Below are 6,000 nucleotides of genomic sequence, written 5' to 3'. Positions count from 1 at the left end.
GGTGGCTCACGCCTGTAATCCCAACACTTTGGGAGACTGAGGTGGGCAGATCACCTGAGGTCAGGAGATAGAGACCAGCCTGGCCAGCATGGCGAAACTTTGTCTCTACTAAAAATACAAAAATTAGCCAGGCCTGGTGGCACACATCTATAATCCCACCTACTTGGAAGGCTGAGGCAGAGTCATTTGAACCTAGGAGGTGGAGGTTGCCATGAGTCGACATCACTCCACTGCACTCCAGCCTGGGTGATAAAGTGAGATCCTGTCTAAAAAAAAAAAAAAAGGAAAGAAAGAAAAAGGTCAATTGCACACACCCTGTATTAGTCTGTTTTCATGCTGCTGATAAAGATATACCCAAGAAGGGGAAACTTGCAAAAGACAGAGGTTTAATTGGCCTTACAGTTCCACATGGCTGGGGAAGCCTCACAATCATGGTGGAAGGCAAGGAGGAGCAAGTCCCATCTTACATGGATGGCGGCAGGGAAAGAGAACGTGGAAGACGCAAAAGTGGAAACCTCTGATAAAACCATTAGATTTTGTGAGACTTATTCACTACCATGAGAAGAGTATGGGAAAAACCACCCCCATGATTCAATTGTCTCCCACAGGGTCCTTCCACAACATGGAATTATGGGAGTATAATTCAATATGAGATTTAGGGGGGACACAGAACCAAACTATGTCATTTTGCCCTGGCCCTTGCCAAACCTCATGTCCTCACATTTCAAAACTAGTCATGCCTTCCCAGCAGTCCCTCAAAGTCTTAACTCATTTCAGCATTCACTCAAAAGTCCGCAGTCCAAAGTCTCATCTGAGACAAAGCAAGTCCCTTCTGCCTATGAGCCTGTAAAATCAAAAGCAAGTTAGTTATTTCCTAGAAACAATGGGAATACAGACATTGGGTAAATACAACTGTTCCAAATAGGAGAAATTGGCCAAAACAAAAGGACTACAGGGCCCAGGCAAGTTTGAAATCCAGTGGGGCAGTCAAATCTTAAAGCTCCAAAATGATCTCCTTTGACTCCATGTCTCATATCCAGGTCATGTGGATGCAAGAGGTAGGTTCCCATGGTCTTAGGCAGCTCCCCGCCTGTGGTTTTGCAGGTTACAGCCTCCCTCCTGGCTGCTTTCCTGGGCTGGTGTTGAGTGTCTGCAGCTTTTCCAGGTGCATGGTGCAAGTTGTCGGTAGATCTACAATTCTAGGGTCTGGTGGGCAGTGGTCCTCTTCTCACAACTCCACTAAGCAGTGCCCCAGTAGGGACTCTGTGTAGGGGCTCAAACCCCACCTTTCCCTTCTGCATTACCCTAGCAGAGGTTCTCCATGAGAGACCCCCCACTGCAGCAAACTTCTGCCAGGGTGTCCAGGCATTTACACACATATTCTGAAATCTAGGTGAAGGTTCCTAAACTTCACTTCTTGACTTCGGTGCACCCTCAGGCTAACACCACATGGAAGCTGCCAAGGCTTGGGGTTTGTGACATTTGAAGCCATGGTCTGAGCTCTATGTTGGCCCTTTCAGCCATGGCTGGAGTGGCTAGGATGCAGGGCACCATGTCCCTAGGTTGCACACAGCTTGGGGACCCTGGTCCCAGCCCACAAAACCACTTTATTCTCCTAGACCTCCGAGCCTGTGATGGGAGTGGCTGCCATGAAGACCTCTGACATGCGCTGGAGACATTTTCTCCATTGTCTTGGAAATTAACATTTGGCTCCTGGTTACTTATGCAAATTTCTGTAGTTGGCTTGAATTTCTCTTCAGAAAATGGTGTTTTCTTTTCTATTGCATTGTCAGGCTGCAAACTTTTCAAACCTTTATGCTGTTTCTCCTTTACAACTGAATGCCTTTAACAGCATCCAAGTCATCTCTTGAATGCTTTGCTGCTTAGAAATTTCTTCCACCAGACACCCTAAATCATCTCTCTCAAGTTCAAAGTTCCACAAATCTCTAAGGCAGGGGCAAAATGCCACCACTCTCTTTGCTAAAATATAACAAGAATCACCTTTACTCCAGTTTCCAACAAGTTCCTCATCTCCATCTGAGACCACCTCAACCTGGATCTTATTGTCCATATCACTATCAGCATTTTGGGAAAAGCCATTCAACAAATCTCCAGGAATTTCCAAACTTTTCCACATTTTCCTGTCTTCTGAGCCCTCCAAACTGTTCCAATCTCTGCCTGTTACCCAGTTCCAAAGTTGCTTCCACATTTTCAGGTATCTTCTCAGCAGTAGCCCCCTCCTGGTACCAGTTTATTATATTAGTACATTTCCATGCTGCTGATAAAGACATACCCAAGACAGGGCAATTTACAAAAGAAAGAGGTTTAACTGGCCTTACAGTTCCACATGGCTGGGGAAGCTTCACAACCATGGTGGAAGATAAGGAGGAGCAAGTCCCATCTTACATGGATGGCAGCAGGCAAAGAGAGAATGAGGAAGATGCAAAAGCAGAAACCCCTGATAAAACCATTAGATCTTGTGAGACTTATTCACTACCATAAGAACAGTATGGGGGAACTTCCCCATGATTCAATTATCTCCCACCAGCTCCCTCCCACAACACATGGGAATTATGGGAGTACAATTCAAGATGAGATTTCGGTGGGGACACAGAGCCAAACCATATCACACCCCTAACAGAATTTAGAAAGACCCCTCCTCATCTCCCTAGAAACTGGCTTATAATATAGGGAGCAGGAACTGTAACGTTCAAGGTTTATATAGGGCCATCCCCAAAGCATTCCCTAAAGTCACTGATCAGAACAAAATTCAAGCATGTACCCAAGAACCAAATGAACCGGTTCATAACTATGTGATTATAATAGACTCCAGATTGTACTTAAAGAGAATTCTGGCCTTCCCATGGACATTGACTCTACTAGAGTTGCCTTTAACTTTATGTTTGTTAATGGTCTCTCTTAACAATTTGCTCAGTTAGTCAAAAGAGCTTGCAAGGAATGAGAACCCATGCCAATCCTTTACCTTGTTAATTTGGCAAATCAATTAGATAGCACTCTAGAGGATACCAATAAAAAGAAGACTACAAAAATCCCAAGCCTCCAATTATAACAAATGAAAGGTCCCAGAGAAAACAATTAGGGCTCTGAATGGCACCACTCCTCTAATTCATGAAACTCACCTCCTGGCATCTGTCATTATTGTAAACAACCTGGACACAGCAAGAAAAACTGTTATAAACTTAACCAATCTAAATAGTCTTCTTCATTTAACTCTTTGACTCCTGCCTCCTAATGAAAGGGATCCAAAAATATACAGGGGCTTTTTCCAATTCTTCCCCTCAACCTCCTTGGCAATGAGGTCCTACCCGTTCTCATTGACACAGAAGCAACCCTATCAGTGCTCAAACCCACCAACCTAAGCCAGGCCCTGCCTTGGAGTTATAAAATTATTCAAATAGTAGGAGTTTCTGATAAACCACTGATGGCATTTCTAGAGCAGCCCATTGCTTTTTGCCTTGGGTTTTTACAAGATACCTATCATTTTTTACTAGCAGAATCTGCTCCAGCTAACTTATTGGGATGAAATTAAAAAAAAGAAAAAGTCATGTTGGCATCTCTTTATCCCTAAAGGGGGAAATAATTTTGGAGTCTGATAAGCCAAATAGCCTGTTGAACTCTACCAATAATCTCCCACTCATTTGTTATGTTGTCTCATGCAGTAAAGAACTCTCCACTGGGTCCCAGAGTTCCCTACTGGAACAGAAAACTGTCTCTTCATCAACCACATCATCAACAGATGTTGGTAGAATTCATAATGCACCCTCAATCAAAATCCAAATTGATTCAACCAAGCCCTTGCCTGGTATTAAACAATATTCCTTAACCAAACTGCCTTAGACTCAATATTGAAGAATACAAAACTCAAGGCCTAATAATTCCCTGTATCAGCCCCTAACACTTCCAGCCTCCCAGCAAGAAAACCTAATGGTTGAAGATGGAGAGTTGTTCAGGATCTCCATGCCATAAATAATATCGTTATACCCTGTCACCTCATGGTCCCAAATATACATACTTCTGTTCCCAAATCCACATACAGATGACTTCTATACCTGCTGATAGTGAATTTTCACTATTACTGACCTCTGCAGTGTCTTCTTCAGCATCCCTGTTGATCAAACTAGTCAATATCTGTTTGCCTTTACCTGGGAAGGACAACAATATACTTGGACAGTTATGCCTCAGGGCTATATGGAAGGCCCTTCCTACTTTTCTCAAATTCTGAAAGCTAATTTACAAAATGTGGCTTTTCTTCAAGGCTCACCCTTACTAAAATACATGGGTAATTTATTTCTTTGTTCTCTCTCATGCAGGTAGCCTGTGAGATAGACAGTGTGCATCTTTTAAAACTTCTAGTCACAAAAAAAAATCATAAGGTTTTTAAGAAAAAATATAACTATACTTAAGACCCAAGCTAAATATCTAGGTCATCTGACTTCTTGAATAGGACTACATTTGGGCCCCGAACAGATCCAAGGTGTCCTGCAGTTCCCCAAATCTACAATGAAATGGCAACTCAGAGAGTTTCTTAGACTTGCTGGATACTGCAGTAACTGGATACCAAACTTTTACTTAATTGCTCAACCCCTGTACAGCCTACTCAAGACCTCTAAAACCGATCCCATTGTTTGAGAAGAATCTAAAAATATTGCATTTACTAAATTAAAGGAAGAATTATTAAACCCCCCATATCCTGAGACATCCCAATTATCCACTCCTTATTTTCCTTTTTGTTTATGAAAAAAGGGAAATTCCTTGGGCATCCCAACTAAAAAAGCATTGAGAGTAACACTGCCCCTAGTGGATATTACAGCCAATAACTAGATCCAGTGGCTTGGGGATTATGCTCCTGTTTGGGAACTATTCCAGCTACTGTTCTACTAGTTACAGCTACAGAATAAACAATCATGAGATCTCCTTTGACCACTTCTGTTCCCCATTCTGTTGAAGCTCTTAAATTCCCATCATACCCAACACCTTTCCACCAGTTGTCTTAGCCTTTATGAACTTTGTTTACTAGCTGCTCCTCACATAACTTTCTCTATGTAACAATCTTAATCCTGCATCTCACTCACCCCTTCTTTCTGATGAAACCCCCTATAAGTGTTTGACCCTCACTATCTTTGACTCCCCAGAAAGATTTGCAGAAAAGTCCATTAGACAGTGCTGAACTATCGTTGTTTATAAATGGATCATATTTAAAGGATGACACTGGCAAAGAGTGTGCAGGATATGCAATTATTACCTCTTTTGAAGTATCTGAGGCTAGCTTCCTACCTGTGGCTACTTCTGTCAAACAGGCTGAGCTTTTGCCCTTACTTTGGCTTGCCTCCTTGCTAAAGGGAAATCTGCTAATCTTTATTTACAGGCAGTAGGTATGCTTTTGAGGTTGCTCATGATTTGGGGATGTTATGGAAATAATAGGTTTCCTCACTTCCATGGGAAGCCAAATTACAAATGGATCCTACACACAAGACTTACTGGGTGTCATCTAGCTACCAGCTGCTTTGGCTATTGTCTAATTTTCTGGACATTAAAATCTACATTTTTACGGAAGTGAGAGTAAACTTCTTTGCTAATAATGCAGCAAAGAATGCTGCTATTAAAGGATCATTTGATCAAATCTCTGTTGTGGCCCCACTAAAAGAACTTTCAACAAATGATTTAAGAATAATTACCAAAGAGGTCAGGCACAGTGGCTCATGGCTGTACACTTTGGGAGGCCGAGGCAGGTGGATTGCTTGAGCCCAGGTGTTTGAGACCAGCCTGGGTAACGTGACAAAACCTCATCTCTACAAAAAAACACACTGAAAAAATTACCTGGGCATGGTGGTGTGCATTTGTAGTCCCAGCTACTCAGAAGGCTAAGGTGGGAGGATCACCTGTGCTCAGGGAGGTAGAAGCTGCAGTGAGCCATGATCAAGCCTCTGTACTCCAGCCTGGATGACAGAATGAGACCCAGAAAAAAAGAAGAAAAAAAAA

This window comes from Mandrillus leucophaeus, unplaced genomic scaffold, assembly GCF_000951045.1.
Source record: "Mandrillus leucophaeus isolate KB7577 unplaced genomic scaffold, Mleu.le_1.0 Scaffold302, whole genome shotgun sequence".
NCBI lineage: Eukaryota > Metazoa > Chordata > Mammalia > Primates > Cercopithecidae > Mandrillus > Mandrillus leucophaeus.
The sequence above is the reverse complement of the archived record's forward strand: the minus strand, read 5'-3'. Positions refer to the sequence as shown.